The sequence below is a fragment of the Acipenser ruthenus genome, chromosome 35 (genome assembly GCF_902713425.1).
Source record: "Acipenser ruthenus chromosome 35, fAciRut3.2 maternal haplotype, whole genome shotgun sequence".
In the NCBI taxonomy this organism is placed as follows: Eukaryota; Metazoa; Chordata; class Actinopteri; order Acipenseriformes; family Acipenseridae; genus Acipenser; species Acipenser ruthenus.
Genome location: NC_081223.1, coordinates 410494 through 427711, shown reverse-complemented (window position 1 = coordinate 427711; position 17218 = coordinate 410494). Strand labels below are relative to the sequence as shown.

Sequence of the window (17218 nt, the reverse complement as noted above, 5' to 3'; positions counted from 1 at the left end):
CGTCAGTAGGTGAGTTTGATGTTCCTTAGAGCGCAATGGGATTATAAAGAGGTTCAGGTGCTAATGGGAGCTAATTAGCTGCAATTGATGCACGCACCTCTTTCATATTAGTCCTCTGATTGTCAGTCAGTACGTTAATTAAAATAAATAATAATAATAATAATAATAATAATAATAATAATAATAATAATAATAACACATTTAGAAGATTGTACTTTGAATTTAAGTTTGTCAGAAGTACGTGCGGATCAAACTGGACTGTCACCTACAAGGACTGTCTGATTAAAGGCTCAGCTATGGAGGCATGTAGTAAACAAACCCCAATGAATAATAAAAAGCAGGCCGCGCAAATGAAGAAACACATTTATATCATGCAGGAATCCAGGCAGATGTGTTGCCTGCGCCAGTTTGAGGGGACGAGAATGACAGCTCGAGTTCTGATGTTAACGTCCACAAGTCAATTACACATTTTTACAATTTCACCAGACTGATAGGTAGGCTAAGCAGACATTAATGTAGACAGTTTATTTGAGGCCACTTGATTTAAGAAACAGTGCAAAGCATCTCTTTAGCATGTCAGATTTGCCATGACAGGGGCAGTCCCGGGGAATAGAATGACCAAGTGGCAAATGGAAAGCACAGCGCTTAACCTGAAATACAACGCGCAGTATTGATTTAGAACAGACTAAACACAAATCGGATGGCGTGCTGGAAATTTGAATTGTAATCAATTTATTTAAGATTTCAAGTTCCCATTTCAATTACTGAGCTTAAGTACATTCATTATTTTATGTATAATTAATTCAATTAGTGTGTTGAGCATTTTCAATTTGGCATATTATCTTCGAGTGTTGAGCTTTGTCTATTTGACAGCTGTTATTTCAATTCAAATGTTGAACTTTGTCGTTGATGTTTGACGCTCTGGCTTTTGCAGTTCACATTTTTGTTACATTCCACCTCTCATAGGTTTGAACACAAACGGTTTTATTTGTGAAATTGTCAGATTGTTTCTTGTGTATCCAGCGCTCATCTGAACTAACTGGTTCAGTGGTGTGTTCCCGTGAATAGACAGCACATGTCTGAGGGGGGGTGTTCTGTTCAGCTGTGCATTTCTGTGCGCCCCCCAGCCCGGCCAGCTCTCCCTCCCACCCGATCTGCAATCTTGGGAAGATCTTGGTAGCTTTGACCAATCATAGCCCGTGTCACTTCCAAGAATTGACCAGGAGCGAGCCAATCAGATCTCGTAGAACTCTTAAGAATCCTGCGCGTTCTCAACGGCGGGAGATTATTGAATCGTGAAGACTTTTGGTTTATTTCGAAATACAATCATCTGAAGGGAAGAATTTTATTACAGTATTATTTTAATTGTCACTAGTACTGTACGTATAGTAACTAAAAAAATTAAAAATGCCAATAATAATATATGTTCGTATTACAAATGTCAGCTGTAGAAATGCGTGGATAGTAAACTCTATGTTTTGTAATATTATCAATAAAAATACACGATTGACATTTTTACAATAGGTGTCAGTTCTGAGTGTTAAAACATGTAATATTTACGACAGCTAGAAACTTGTTTGAGGGACTGTTTTATCCAAAGCGCAATTATATTTAATATATTTGTCCGTTATAATGGTGCTGTAATACTTGTATCCGGGACAACAGAAATCGTACCATGGTAAAATAAATAGTACCATATAGTACCGTGGTGTAGTGTTGCATTATACTGTAGATACCAGGATACTTCTTAGAAATAAAAAGTACAATCGTATTATCATGGTGGTACTGCATTATAGTACCAGAATAGTGCATTGTACATTGATAGTATCGGATACATTGTGTTTTTCTATCATTTATTTTTAATTATGTATCCATGAACGTTATAGTACTGTATTTAACTTTAGGTTTTTAATTTAGTTTTCATTGAAAAATGATCTTGTTTTGAAAGCAATACTTAAAAAACTTGAACATGGGTACTCCATGCTTTTTTTTTTTAATAATCTCTCTTTTTTCAACAGTAAGTCCCTTTTGTCATTGTATAGTAGTGTTTATTTGTTTTCACCCAGTGAACCCCTTTTTGATTTCTTGTTGTTTTGTGTAGAAACCTTTTATTTGGCCATTGTGACTATTTTGTGTTTAGGCTATTTGTTTAATTGAAGTCTTTTGTTTAACTGCATCCTTGCTATTCTGTCACAAATGCTCTTTTTTCAGGTTCAGATGGAACCCTTGTTTAGAAGAAAGGCTGATGGCAGACTCAACCTGACTGATACGAAGTGATCCATAAGCTGGTATCGCCCCAGAAGGTTCAACCATGTAAGTTCGAATTTGAATCAATGCTTATAAAAATAATGATCTTCACATTATAACTACTTTATAGGTCTCCCTTTCAGTGCTAATTTCATTATCTATTACAATGCATTTTTATAACTGATGGTGTGATTTGAACTTGGGTGCTATATAATCAATGTTTTAGTATACACATATCAAATACTGGCATTATAATATTTGGAGGAAAACAGTCAGTTGATATAAATGATATGTGGTCCAGTTACCATACCAGGTACCTATTGCTGTTGTTTTTCAGCTCTGATGACTGGTGCTGAACTGAGCAACCAAGAACTCCAGAAAAATCGTACCTTCTTACACTGGACCATGCAAATACACAGGTACAGTGAACTTGATAAAGGATTGTCAGTATTACCACTAAAAATATAGGAATAATGGAATAAACAATGATGCAAATGTATTTGACTCTATTCACATCCCCTCACATTTAAAATCCTCCACAGGTTGGGAGCCTCTCAACTCAGATTAAGGTTGATACTGTATAAATGCAGAACCAATCGTTCCAGATGGATGAGACCATTCATTTTTAAATACATGTAATTTGATTTTTCATTTGGTATTATTTGTATTGAGGCAGGGAGGCTGCAGTTGTTTCTAAGCGACAATGAATCTGGAAGAACATTCTTAGGGTTCGTGTCATACGACTTTGTGTCATCAAAGCTGTTTCCGGTGACGTCCAGTGGATTATATTTGGAATCTTTGGTTCTGTCGTTCAGTATTTTCTCAAATAAGACGACAAATTAATAGCTCAGTTGGTTACAGTGAAAGAAAGTTCCACCAGTCAGCCCGGCTAGCTCAGTCGGTAGAGCATGAGACTCTTAATCTCAGGGTCGTGGGTTCGAGCTCCATGGTGGGCATCCTTTTTAAATACAAATTGAAGATGTTTCTTCGAGGCAACGGAGCAATGTCTGATTCTGTTCACATTGTATACAGTATTGCAACAAAATTACTTATTGGTCATTGTCAAATAGCAATTGCTATTGTAAAATGCATGCATCGTTTATAGCTATAACGATATTGAAATAAATAATCTTACTTTTTTGGGTTGACTTCAATCCGTTTCTTTTTTTTACACTTGTCATAACATCATTCATGGAGCAACAGTTGGTATGTGCGTAATAAACCCAATCGGGCCTTGATACGAGAACCCTAGTGTGTGCTGAAATAAATAATGCGGTTTTCTACAATAACAAACACAGCTTGTCAGAATGCCGAGTGGTCTAAGGCGCCAGACTCAAGGTCTCTGGTCTTTCCAAAGAATTGTGTGTTCTGGTTTCTGAATGGACGAGTGGGTTCAAATCCCACTTTTGACAGTTCAATTTTACTTATTTTTAAAAAGAATACATTTCTTTATTTTACTATAAAAGATTGTTTTAAGAAAATCAACAGCTGATACCAAACTCTTGTCAGCACTCAATACCATTTTAATTTCCATTTTAAATCAGACTAAAATAGTGTTCCTAACACAGATTGCATTTTTGTTGTAAACAGACTACTTGTTAAAGTCACTCAAAAATATTTTGTGTCTAAACATGTTATTTAACTTGATTGTTTTAATATTCCAAATAACATATTACTTGAAAAACATCGTCTACCACTGGATCGTGGTCTCAGGCTGGGATGTGGACCATTGAGAACAGTATAAACGATCTATTACTGGAAGTAGCTTACATGAGAAATGCCCTCGTTTAACATGCTAGGATGATCCCTACCGTATGCTTTGGTGGTTTAACAGGTTGGTCTCTGTGGCGCAATCGGTTAGCGCGTTCGGCTGTTAACCGAAAGGTTGGTGGTTCAAGCTCACCCAGGGACGATGCTTTTTGCATTTCTTAATCACATTAGAAAATGGCACTCTGATATGCTGTTATTTCTTCCATTTACAGTGAAGAAAAAAATATGCTCTGTTTGTCAGTCCAGTGAACCTGTGTATTATGAGAAACGTTCAACAGCTCGGAAACACCATAATAGAATCCTGACAAGCTGCGTTTGTTACAGTAGAAAACCACATTATTTATTTCAGCACAGTCTAGGGTTGTCTATTGTATCAAGGCCCAATTGGGTTTATTACGCACATACCAACTATTGCTCCATGAAAGATGTAATGACAACTGGAAAAAAAAGAAACGGATTGAAGTCAACCCAAAAAAGTAAGATTATTTATTTCAATTTCGTTATAGCTATAAACGATGCACTCATTTTACAATAGCAATTGCTATATGACAGTGACCAATAACTAATTTTGTTGCAATCCTGTATACAATGTGAACAGAATCAGACATTGATCAGTTGCCTCGAAGAAACATCTACAATTTGTGTTTAAAAAGGACGCCCAACGTGGGGCTCGAACCCACGACCCTGAGATTAAGAGTCTCATCCTCTACCGACTGAGCTAGCCGGGCTGACGTAGGGCAAATTCTTTCACTCTAACCAACTGAGCTATTAATTTGTCATCTCAGAATACTGAAAAAAGATTCCAAATATAATCCACTGAATGTCACCAGAAACAGCTTTGATGACACAATGTCGTATGACACGAACCCTAAGAATGTTATTCCAGATTCATTGTCGCTTAGAAACAACTGCAGCCTCCCTGCCTCAATACAAATAATACCAAATGAAAAATCGAATGACATGTATTTAGTCTACAGGAACCAGGGACTGAGGCAGAGAGGTAAGTTCCTGCTTCAAGTAATTTTTAAATTAACTCCATTCAGTTCCATTATAAGGTGGTGTTTGAATTAGCTGAGTTAGTGTGTGATTAGTACCAGGTGAGTGGTTAAATTGATTAGAAGTTGATTTGCTATTTGATTGGTTTCCACACAGTTTAGTTGGTTCTTTTGCCACGCAGTTGTTATATATATATATATATATATATATATATATATATATATATATATATATATATATTAGGCAGCCTATTTCCACGCCAGCAAGAAGCGCCAGCAAACAGAAGAGCCTCAACAAAAGAGCTGGGAGTCTAGCTGTGAAAATCCAGTGAGGGCAGGCCTGCACCGAGACGCTGTTCGAATAGATCAGAACCTAACAGCGCTCTGGAAGAAGCCATCTACTAGTCAGGTCTGTACCCTCCACCCCACTGCTCCCACTGTGCATATTTGTTTTGCCTGTCCTGCTATGACTGTCTCTCACATCCCTGTTCTGTCCTCTCGTCCTCGTCCTCTGCCCTCTCTCCGCCGCTGCTCCTCCAACCCCTCTAACCTCATCCCTCTGCCTCTCCCCCCCCCTCCCGCACACTCTCTGGTGCACTCTGGAACTGTCACTCTTCTGCTAACAAAGCTGATTTCATCTCTGCCTTTGCCTCCCACCTCTGTCTCGATTTCCTTGCTCTCACTGAAACCTGGCTGTCCCCTGATAACACTGTTACTCCTGCTGCCCTGTCCTCTCTCTACGTCCTGTCCCATACTCCGCGTCTCACTGGACAGGGAGGTGGAACTGGTCTTCTCCTCTCACCCTCCTTACTCTTTTCGGACCCCTCCTCACTCTCCTCACTCTCTTTTAATACCTTTGAATTGCATGCTGTCCAAATAAACTCCCCCTGTGAACTCCTGTTAATTGTACTGTACCGTCCCCCTGGTCCTCTCGCTCACTTTCTAGGTGAACTCGACTATCTACTCTCCTCCCTCCCCTCTCTGTCTACCCCAACTGTCCTGTTAGGTGACTTCAATATCCATCTCTCCAACCCCAGCCACTCTGCTGGATTCCTCCCTCTCCTTCACTCCTTCGACTTCTGTCTCTCTCCATCCCCCCCTACCCACAAAGCTGGACCTCACCCTCTCTTTTTCTCTGTCTCTCCCCTCTCTCCCTGCTCCTCCTACCCCCACTGTCACCTCTTGTCGTAACCTCCGCTCTCTCTCCCCTTCTGTCCTTGCCTCCACTGCTCTCTCTCACCTCTCTCCTATCGACTCCTTCTCACAACTCTCCGTAGACTCTGCTACCTCCACCCTCTTCTCCTCCCTCACCTCCTCCCTCGACTCCCTCTGTCCCCTCACCTCCCGACCTGCTCGCCCCTCCTCTCCCCAACCCTGGCTCTCCTCTGTGATCCGCTCAGCAAGAATCACATCTGCTGAAAAGAAATGGAAGAGAACCAAACTCCCTGCTGCCCTAGACCTTTACCGCACTCTCCTCTCCTCCTTCTCCTCTACTCTCTCCTCTGCTAAATGTACTTATTTCCAATCTGTAATCCAAGCCTCCACTAACAACCCACGTAAACTATTCTCTACCTTCTCCTCCCTCCTAAACCCTCCCCCTCCTCCTCCCTCCTCTGTCTCCTCTGATGACTTTGCCTTTCTTCTCTTCTAAAATCTCAGATATCCGCAAACTCTTTAACACCTCTCCTCCCCCCTCACCCTCTCCTACTCCAACCCCTACACCCACTGCATCCCCTACTAACTCACCCTCCATCTCCAGCTTCTCTCCCCTCTCAGACTCTGACCTCTCCTCCCTGCTCCAGGGTCACAAACCCACCACACGTGCCTTGGACCCCCTCCCCACTCACCTCTTTCAAGCTGCTGCTCCTGCTCTACTTCCCTTCATCTCCTCCCTTCTCAACAACTCTCTCCTTTCTGGTCTCTTTCCCTCTGCCTTCAAACAAGCCTCTATCACTCCCCTCCTCAAAAAACACCCTTGACTCCACCACCCTCCAGAGCTACCATCCTGTCTCCCTCCTACCCTTCCTCTCCAAAACCCTTGAGTGGGCTGTACACCGCCAGCTCTCTGCTTTCCTCTCCAACCACTCTCTGCTTGACCCTCTCCAATCTGGCTTCCGCTCTGCTCACTCCACTGAAACCACCAACTCACTAAACTCTGCCAGAGCTGCCTCTCTGTTCTCTGTCCTAATTCTCCTCGACCTCTCTGCTGCCTTTGACACTGTCGATCACTCAATTCTACTATCCTCTCTCGCTGACCTGGGAATCTTTGGCACTGTTCTGGCCTGGTTCTCCCCTAACTCTCCAACTGCACTTACCAAGTAACCTGACGTGGAGCAACTTCCACACCTCGCCCTCTCACAACAGGAGTCCCCCAAGGGTCAGTCTTGGGTCCTCTCCTTTTCTCTCTCTACACCCGCTCCCTGGGCCCACTCATCGCATCCTATGGTTTCTCACACCATTTCTATGCTGATGATGATCAGATTCTCTCTAAATCTGACCTCCTTTTCTTTCAATCCTCCTCCTCTTCTGATCTCTCTATCTCCATTCCTCTGGAATCTACCACACTCTCTCCCTCCTCCTCAGCTAAGAAACTCAGAGTCACCCTGGACCCCTGCCTCTCTTATTACCAGCACATTTCCACTCAGGCACGCACTTGCCGATTCTTCCTGAGCAACATATGAAGAATCCGAGCCTTCCTCACCAACTACGCCACCCAGCTCCTGGTCCAGGCCCTGGTACTCTCCCACCTAGACAACTTCAACTCCCTCCTGGCTGGCCTCCCTGCGTCCGCCACCTGTCCGCTCCAGCTCATCCAAAACTCTGCTGCTCACCTGGTGTTCTCTCTGCCTCGCTTCTCCTATGCAACCCCACTGCTCCGCTCACTCCACTGGCTCCCGATCACCGCTCGCATCCATTTCAAGACTCTTGTACTAGCCTACAGATGCCTTGACCAGACTGCACCCAGCTACCTCCAGACCCTCATCTCTCCCTACACCCCCACTCGACCTCTCCGCTCCTCCTGCACTAGAAGACTGGCTCTACCTCCACTACGCTCCCCTGCCTCCAGAGCCCGCTCCTTCTCCACCCTCGCTCCGCAGTGGTGGAATGACCTTCCTACAGATGTCAGGACTGCCCAGTCCCTGACCACCTTCCGGAGCCTCCTCAAGACTCACCTCTTCAGACAGCACCTGTAGAACTCCTCTGTTTTTCCCTCTGGATACTTATCACTCTTCCTTAAATGCGCTTTACTTGCTCTTATCTGCCCCCTATTTTACTGCATCTAATCCTGTACTTTAGAGTACTCTAATCTGTCAAGTGTTATTTAATCTGTAGTATTTTGTATTTAATTATATCCTGATGTAACTATCACTGACACTGTTATCTGCTCCGTTATTGAATCGTATTTTGTCATATTTGTACTTGCTAGAACCAAAGTCATAGTATTTATCTTACTCTTAATTGTATTAATACTTGTACTGTGATTCTTGAAATGTATTTTGGTTTACGACTATAAGTCGCCCTGAATGCAACAGCAAATGTCATTCAAAATGATCTAGACAGCATTCAGAACTGGACAGACACATGGCAAATGACATTTAATAGAGAAAAGTGTAAGGTACTGCACACAGGCAATACATTTCTTCCCCCCTTCCTTTCTATATTGATTAATTGTATGCTGTAGTTTTTTGGTTTTTTTAACTTCACTGAGTCCCTTGTCCCTGTGCAACCACAATGTAGAAACATATAGAGAATGTATGGGATAATAAACATCACTGCTGTTTCTCTTAAAGCGTGTTTATTTATTTATAATACTGGACCCTGTCTTAATACTGTATTACATTCTGAATATAAATAGAGCTGAATTATTAATTGTAGATAATACTTAGAATACCAGATACATATTTAGCATTAAAAAGAGCAGTGCGGTATACTGTAATGATGCTCCAGTCAGTCTGTCCAGACTGCACCTGAACCATCTTAAAAACACGAAGCCCCTAATAAGCTAATTTGTAAAAGTTAGTAAAGAATTGCGCTAATATAACGAAGCTACATTTGAACTCCTAGCTGGAGCAACGAGAGAGGGCGAGAGGGCGGGGCAGAGAAGGAGGGGGAGACGCTGCTAGGCAACCGGCTCGTGAACATTCCACTCAGCTGAGCAGAGACCGTTAGGATTTAAAAATGCGAACGTTCCGAGCGGCGTTAGGCACTTCGTTAAATTAACACACCGTTGCTGGCATTTTAATTTTGAAGAAAACCATATTTTAAATACTGAAATAGCACAGTATTAAAAATACTTTACTTCAGTTCCAGACCGTTTTCCAACAAATAAAAGGAGTTACGTATTTATAATAATATGATATTAAGATATGATATTCAGACTAAACAAATGTGCTACAGTTTGGTGTATAATTTATTCATTTATTAAATGTTGTGGTAATTCTTTTTTTAATTTTGTATTGTTTTCACAAAATAACATCCATACATTATCAGTTCATCTGCTAGAGTAATCAAATCACTAATATTACTCGTCAGTAATTCATACACAGACATGCTGTGGTAACTTCAAGAAGTTAAAATGTAAGGCTGGATTCAAGTTTAACCAAATAAATAAGTAAATACATTAATAACGACATGAAACAAAAATACGTTTTGGTAGCTCATACGTAGGCCTATTTAAATTACAAAATGCGACCTGTTTTAGAAATTGATTTATATACTACCTGCCATTTAAATCTAAATTATATTTAAAACTGTTTGAGGGGCAGACTAGCATAGATGATTTCTAAAATCCATTAATATGTTAAACTATACACCACATTAGCACTCCGAGAAACATAGAAATTGATCATTGTAAATAATTAGCTGTGAGATTATTTAGATAAATAATCAGAATCATGGATGCATGGATTTTTGATTAAAATACACCCACATGTATTTTTGTTTCATGTCATAATTTATTTATTAATTTCATTTTAACCCCTTGCTGGTGCCACGGCTTGTCTCTGTATCTATTCACTGATATTTGAGGTTTTGTTTAGTACACACTAGCAGGTGATCTGATAATCTTATTGATGTTATTTTGTGAAAACAATAACACGTTAATACTGTGCTACAAAAAATGACTCGCCGTGTTGTAACTTGTGCGGGTGATGTCATGGGTTGTCATGGCAGCGCCGATCATCACGGGAGGGGTTATCAGTGGTTGTCGGAGAAACGCTGGAGTTCCGCTGGCTTCCGAGGTATCCAAACCGAATATCTAAATCAATACAGTGACAACAAAGGAATGTGACATATAAACCTAATGACTACATTAATGAAGCAGTAATACACGACAGGGTGTGTGTGTTATCATGAGGTAATATCACCACGCCTTGGGTGCGTTGGGAGGCACTAGACGAAGTCGAGTTCTTCAACCGCCCAGGAAGTGGTGATATATCTCATGATAACACACAGACCCTGGAATGTATTATTGCTATTATTAAATGGGTCTGGGAGTGTGTTGTTGGTAAATAAAGAAGACTTTAAACTTTATTTTAATAATTGTTATTTGTGTCACCTTCCACTGAGAGAAGTAGTTCCACAGTAACTAAAATGGTTAGATTAACAATTAAATATTTGATTTTAAACTGTTTTGTAGAATATTTTCTTTTTCGGGGCTTCGCTAATAGTGTCTTGTTTAGGCTTTGTAGATATTGAACTGGATCATTGTTTCAACGTGCATGTCTGGGTTTTGTCCAGTAGATGGAGCTGCTGCTGTTGTGATGTTTTGTTTAGCAGAATGCAGTTCACGTACCGTGTTACAAACGGGACGGTGCTGCACAGAGTGGTACAAACTGTGCAATTAAAATCTCCGGTAGTACTACAGACGGGCCGCCGATAGTCATCTCTGATTAACCCAACATGAATATAAATACAAACCCAGTCTGTTTCAAAGAGCACTCAGAGTGACGGTGCCGGAGAGTCTGCAAGCAGGTTTAACTGCATGTTTTAATTTCAGACACTGTTCCTAAAGCCAGAGTGTTCAATGTGACCCTGGGGACATTCCTGCCTGATGTGGAGCTGGTCAAATTTATAGTTGGACCAGAGAAGTTAACTGTGCCAGAAGCCAACCTAAAAGGTTATCATGTCCAGGAGCATGTCTTTCCCAATGGATCAAAGACCTACACTCTCCAGGTGCCATTTGAGGACCCCAATGTGAAGCAAAAGGTAACATCCCACCTGTTCAACCATCCAATTGCCCTTTTGAAAACACTTGCTTCCTGTGGACGTGTTGCTTGCTGTTTGACTTTGGGTTTAATACTACAAACCCTTTCTCTTTCAGGTAACTCCTCCAGACACCAGAACCTACATTCTGCCCCTGACCTACTTGCTGAATATAGTGCCAGAGAATACACCCTTTACTCATCCTGCTGTAGTCGAAGCCATTCTCAAAGACATCAGTAAGTGCCTGACTATTTGGTCTACAACTACCCTTTTCTAACCAATCCAGTCCATTGCCCTGACAACTGCTCTTCCTCTTGCAGTTCCACCTACAGTAACTGGCTACTGTGATGGTGCTGCATTCTATACCATGGTAACATATGGCAACATGGGTCGCAACTGGATTCCTTTTGTGGGCTCAAGAGAACTTGGTGGAAGTCTGCTTGCCCTGTACAAGTATAATGCCAACTCTACCAATTTCTGGGTGACTGTGTGCCATACAATTCAGTTGATGCCACATATGAAGTAAGTGATGGAACTTTAAAATGTGTTTAGCTGTTTTGGGTTCAACACATTACTGACCTGATGTATTGTCTCTGTAGGTGATCAGTTCTTCAGGCATCAGAAGCAGGCTTGACTTGACCTTGAAGGATATTGGGACCATGGTTGTGGTGGCTGACTTCTCCCTGTCCTGCAGTTTCCCTACAAAGATGATTGGTAACTCTCCTGTGAACAAAGCATTCTTTAGAATAGCTGCTTTTGAGATTGGCACAAGGCTGCATGAATTGGTATTGAAGCTATAATCTGTTTCCTTAACCTCGCTCCAAATGCTGTGTTTTCAGATTGCTTCACCAATGGCACTATGGCAGCTCTTGCTGTGAAAGTGGAATCTGTCCCCAGCTTGTCTCCTAGTCAACTAACTCTAAGGGATCCAATTTGCCGGCCTCTTCAGTCTGATGCTATCAATGCGCTTTTCTACTTCAATGTCAACTCCTGTGGCACAACTAGAAGGGTTGGTATTGACCACATTTAAAACCATATTTTGAGGAGGTTCAACATATTGACAAGTTGGCTCCAACACCCCTGGATCAATCTGGGGAGCCATGGTGACCTGTGTTTCTATCCGCTGAATTACTTGCATGAATTGTGGACATCTGAAGGATGCCACCTTTTGTATTGAACTGCTTGTCCAGTTGACAAAGGCGTTGTGACACATGACATGACTCTTGGTTATGGCATTGCATGTGCTGCCTAGAGACCTTTTGGGTCAATTGCAGTGAACTGGAAGGAGCGTACTTACTGGGGATGATCCCGTGGTGAGGCCGGGACTAAACTAATACACAAGTTGATACCAATTGCAGCTCAAGAGTCACCAGCTGTGTATTCAAATGTGTATTTGCAACAAATCCAAAATAACTGCTGTTGCCCTCCTAGAGGTTACTAAAACAATACCATATTAGTCTAGCAGTTTCTGTAGACAGACTTGTGGTATCATACTAACTGTAACAATCATGAGGTCCCAAAAAAGTGTTCAATTATGAAATTGCAATATTCATTACCATTTTTATTTTTTAAATTGTTTAATTGGTACTAGGTTAGTACACAGCTGGGGATGATCCAGAGTACCATATTAGCTAGTCTGCAACTTGGTATGCAGCTCCATACTAAATCTACAAGTTCATTGCAACCTGGGTCTTTGATTTCTCTTCCAGTTTGACAACAACCTCCTGACTTATGGGAATGAAGTGCTGTTCACATCTTACCGGTAAGGATTGCAATCAAATTGAGTATCCTTGTGGTTGAGGCTGAAACTCTGCTAACCCCATCTCCTCTTTCCAGGTTGAGAGTTGCCTGTCACTATCTGGTCAATGACAGCAAGGTAGTACAGTTCTTGTACCAGAATAATCCTGCACCTGTAGTCCAGCCTGGCTTGGGGGACCTTGCGGTCATCATGCGGCTTGCATTGGGTAGGACTTGGCAATTTAAATAATATAGATGCTCTAGTAGCGTGTTTCCACCTATAAAATTCTCCCTTGCATCTCTGCAGATTCAACCTACAATGACTTCTATGGAGCTCAGGATTACCCTGTTGTGAATTACTTGCGAAGACCCTTGTATTTTGAGGTAGAGCTCCTGTACAGCAGGGATCCACAGGCTGAATTGTTTTTGGAGAACTGCTGGGCAACCTATTCTGCTGACAGGAATAGCTCTCCAAAGTGGGATGTTGTTGTGGACAGGTAAGATGCTGGAATATGATATTGCTGCTACAAAACCTAGGAATTGGAGTTGTGGCTGATGTGCTCCTGACCTACTTTCTCTTTCTAGCTGTGAGAACTCTGCAGATGAGTACTTGACCATCTTTCACCCAGTCTCCAGCAATGCAATAGTGCTGTTCCCATCCCATCTGAAGAGGTTTGAAGTGAAAATGTTTTCCTTCACAAGCGGCCGGGATGCACTGAAAGGACAGGTAAAGTGGAGTGTTGGGATGGGGGTCTTGTACCACAATGCATGGTTTGGATTGCTTTGCAAGCAGCAAATGGTCACTGTGCTCAAATCTTTAGTGAGTTGGAATGAAAACCTATAACTGCACATTTGCAAGAAACGCTTACTATGATGCAATATATTTGTTTTTCAATTCAGTAATCCTCATTGGCTGATGGTACTGCCTGATCTATTGATGCTTGTTTTACTTGACAAGGTGTGCTGTCTTTCAGATTTACTTCCACTGCAGTGTTGTGATATGTGATTCAAACCGGCCATCAGACAGCCTCTGTAGCAGACGGTGCATTCCAGGGAAACAGAGGCTTGGTAAGAGCTCTGTCTGTTGGGGGGAGGGGGGACATTTTGCATGCATTTTTGTCCATTTGTTTTGATGGACTCCTCCTAATTCCTCCTGTAGGTCGCAGTGCTGAAGGGATGGATGGTGGTGCAGTAAAGGCATTTGTGTCTTCTGGCCCAATTGAGCTGAAGAGAGATGGATCCCTTCGCTTTATGCCTAGAAGCGGTAATATGCATGATGTGAACACAATTGCAGTTCAAGTAAAATATACAACTATCTCTTTATATTCCACTAACTATTTCTTTCTTCTCTTGCAGGCCACTTCAATGTGTGGTCCCTTCTGGGAGCTGCAATGGGTGTGTGTTCAGTGATTGTCTTTGTAGCTGGAGTTGTATATTTTTGGAAAATGCCCAAAAGTGTGTATTGATAAATAAAAATCTTGCTTTTAAAGACTGTTTTGGATTGTGTGTTGGTTTTTTATTTATTTTTTTGGTGGGTGCTTGACTAATTCTACATAGATTATATATTGGTGTGTGTCAGAATGGCCATGTTAATGGGATTCTCTCTTCTTACTGCATTGAATGCTTTGCTTGTTTCCTGATCAGGCCATTCTCAATATGGAGTGTTACTCAAGGACTCTTCACTACTTCACTGAGTGAACCTGGGGGCAAAGACTTTCCTTCTCCATTGAACTGTAACCCTCTTTTTATGTTCCTTTTTGCTTTGACATGCTGCTTTCAGTATGAAAGTTTAGGGTGAAATTATCAACGCTCATATATATATATAAACCTTGTTCTAGCATCACAAAAAGTGTGTAGATTTAAATGGGCTGATTGCTTGTTGTTTTTTTGTTTTTTTTTTTTGTTATGAATAAAAGTTTGTATTCATTTTGTTCACTGAGATTAATACGTCTTTTACTGGAAGTGGTCCCTGGTGAGAGCTCCAAGTAAGGTATTAGTTTAACTGTTTCAGTTTTAACACTATAGAAATGAGGTTGTGTGTTTTTTCTTTTTTTTTTTTTTTTTTTTTTTAAGTAATTTGAGTTACTGGTCAAACAAACCACTACTTGGCAACATGTTTTCATGTTTGTTTTGACTGGTTTATATAGTCTGTTACTGGATAAACTCATTTTATGAAACACGTTCCGTAACAAACCGGTACACCCGATGCGGGGAATCTTTAGATCTGCGCACCAGTCCGAACCAGAAGTTCCATTCTTTGAGCTGTTCGGTAAAACAGGAGGACTAGATTTTTTTTATATATATAATAAAATATAGAGAGAGCTGAGTAAAAAGAACTGAATTCACTACATCCGCTGGCAACCCCTTGTGTAATGTGTTTATACTATATAGAGGACGCTGAGTTTGATGCAAGACTCTCGTGCAGACACATTCATATTATTAAACCTGCTTGCAGACTCTCCGGTGCCGTCACTCTGAGTGCTCTTTGAAACAGACTGGGTTTGTATTTATATTCATGATGGGTTAATCAGAGATGATTATCGGCTGCCCGTCTGTAGTACTACCGGAGATTTTAATTGCACAGTTTGTACCACTCTGTGCAGCACCGTCCCGTTTGTAACACGGTACGTGAACTGCATTCTGCTAAACAAAACATCACAACAGCAGCAGCAGCGCCATCTACTGGACAAAACCCAGACATACACATTGAAACAATGATCCAGTTCAATATCTACAAAGAATGAACAAGAAACTATTAGCGAAGCCCCGAAAAAGAAAATATTATACAAAACAGTTTAAAATCAAATGTTTAATTGTTAATCTAACCATTTTAGTTACTGTGGAACTACTTCTCTCAGTGGAAGGTGACACAAATAGCAATTGTTAAAATAAAGTTTAAAGTCTTCTTTATTTACCAACAACAACACACTCCCAGACCCATTTAATAATAGCAATAATACACTCCAGGGTCTGTGTGTTATCATGAGATATATCACCACTTCCTGGGCGGTTGAAGAACTCGACTTCGTCTAGTGCCTCCCAACGCACCCAAGGCATGGTGATATTACCTCATGATAACACACACACCCTGTCGTGTATTACTGCTTCATTAATGTAGTCATTAGGTTTATATGTCACATTCCTTTGTTGTCACTGTATTGTTTTAGATATTCGGGTTGGATCCCTCGGAAGCCAGCGGAACTCCAGCGTTTCTCCGACAACCACTGATAACCCCTCCCGTGATGATCGGCGCTGCCATGACAACCCATGACATCACCCGCACAAGTTACAACACGGCGAGTCATTTTTTGTAGCACAGTATTAACGTGTTATTGTTTTCACAAAATAACATCAATAAGATTATCAGATCACCTGCTAGTGTGTACTAAACAAAACCTCAAATATCAGTGAATTGATACAGAGACAAGCCGTGGCACCAGCAAGAGGTTAAAATGAAATTAATAAATAAATTACGACATGAAAGAAAAATACATGTGGTTATATTTAATCAAAAATCCATGCATCCATAATTCTGATTATCTAAATAATCTCACAGCTAATTCTTTACAAATGAATAATTTCTATATTTCTCGGAGTGCTACTGTGGTGTTATAGTTTAACATATTAACGGATTTTAGAAATCATCTATACTAGTCTGCCCCTCAAACAGTTTTAAATATAATTTTGATTTAAATGGCAGGTAGTATATAAATCAATTTCTAAAACAGGTCCATTTTGTAATTTAAATAGGCCTGCGTATGAGCTACCAAAACATATTTTTGTTTCATGTCGTTATTAATGTATTTACTTATTTATCTGGTTAAACTTGAATCCAGCCTTACATTTTAACTTCTTGAAGTTACCACAGCGTGTCTATGTATGAATTACTGACGAGTAATATTTATGATTTGATTACTCTAGCAGATGAACTGATAATGTATGGATGTTACTTTGTGAAAAAAATACAATATTAAAAAAAGAAATACTACAACATTTAATAAATAAATAAATTATACACCAAACTGTAGCACATTTGTTTAGTCTTAATATCATAACAAATATACTTATTATAAATACGCACTTCCTTTTATTTGTTGGAAAACGGTCTGGAACTGAAGTAAAGTGTTTTTTTTTTTTTTTTTTTTTTTAATACAGTGCTATTTGAGTATTTAAAATATGGTTATATTCAAATGCCAGCAACGGTGTGTTAATTTAACGAAGCGCCTAACGCCGCTCGGAACGTTTTTAAATCCTAACGGTCTCTG

At 40.6% G+C, this 17218-nt stretch overlaps 1 long non-coding RNA gene across 1 annotated transcript; it reads left to right on the top strand.

The window, feature by feature from the left end:
- The first annotated feature begins 11003 nt into the window (after nucleotides 1-11003).
- On the top strand, nucleotides 11004-11626 carry LOC131705271 (uncharacterized). Its single transcript, XR_009310272.1, has 3 exons — nucleotides 11004-11219; nucleotides 11335-11452; nucleotides 11537-11626. It is a non-coding gene; the product is annotated as an uncharacterized LOC131705271 (long non-coding RNA).
- The last annotated feature ends 5592 nt before the right edge of the window (nucleotides 11627-17218 follow it).